Source organism: Colobus angolensis, unplaced genomic scaffold (assembly GCF_000951035.1).
Source record: "Colobus angolensis palliatus isolate OR3802 unplaced genomic scaffold, Cang.pa_1.0 Scaffold8, whole genome shotgun sequence".
NCBI lineage: Eukaryota > Metazoa > Chordata > Mammalia > Primates > Cercopithecidae > Colobus > Colobus angolensis.
In genome coordinates this window covers 16,258,127-16,259,332 of record NW_012121820.1, presented here as the reverse complement: position 1 = coordinate 16,259,332, position 1,206 = coordinate 16,258,127, and positions in this window count along the sequence as shown.

Sequence of the window (1,206 nt, the reverse complement as noted above, 5' to 3'; positions counted from 1 at the left end):
GAGAGAGAGAGAGAGAGAGAGAGAGAGAGATGTTGCCTAAAAAGGCTCTACAGACAGTCTGGAGAGATGGGCAATTATGCAATGCCAATGCATGTGCATTTCCTGTCTGTTAATTCCCATGAGACCGTGAGCTCTTGGAGGGCAGGACTCATTTTGGGTCTGGTAGGAAGGAAGAGGCAGTAACCGTTGAATGAATAAGGGAACAATTGAAAGGCCAGACCGAGCTCCTGCCTTTGTCATGTAATCCTCCTGGTCTCTGATTCAGCTGTTAACCAGGTCCATGGAATTCAGTTGGGACTGGATGGCAAATTTGGGGCTAAATGATAAAGCATCAGGAAATGGTTATGTTATGAATAGAACAATGTTTTGTGAAATCACAATACTTACTTTCCTATGCATCACTCTGCTTGACAATTACTTTTTTAAAAAAAAATCAACATATCTCGTTACCAGTACTTACCTATTCAGGAAATTCAACCTGTAATGGAACAATAGTTAAATGTTAAAGCACTAAAGAAGCTATGTGATATCAAAAGATTTTAAAAGGGATAAAAAACATTATTACCAGGGTGACCAGAGAATGGAGTAAGCTCCAGGATGGTGCAGACTGCAGCGAGAATGAAGGGTTCATTTCCATTCTACATTTACCGGCTGTATGTTGTTGAGCAAGTTAATAAACCTCTGTGTCCCTCAGTTTCTCCATCTGTGAAATGGGGACACATTTGACTCTACCTCATGTGATCATTTGTGGCAATTCAATGAGTTTGTATTATAAAATGCTTAGAATAATACTGGTTGGCTGGGCACAGTGGCTCATACCTGTAATCCCAGCACTTTGGAAGGCCAAAGCATGTGGATTACCTAAGGTCAGGAGTTCGAGACCAGCCTGGCCAACATGGTGAAATCCCATCTCTACTAAACATACAAAAATTAGTCAGGTGTGGTGGTGCACGCCTGTAATCCCAGCTACTAGGGAGGCTGAGGCAGAAGAATCACTTGAATCCAGGAGACAAAGGTTACAGTGAGCAGAGATCCCGTCATTGCATTCCAGCCTGGGTGACAAGAACAAAACTCCATCTCAAAAAAAAAAAAAAAAAAAAAAGACTAGCACAGTTTACATAGTTAGCACCCTTAGTCACCTATTATTACAAATATGTAAAATTATCCCAGGAACTGGAGGCACTGTGGGAGCCCTGGCAGGGAGGG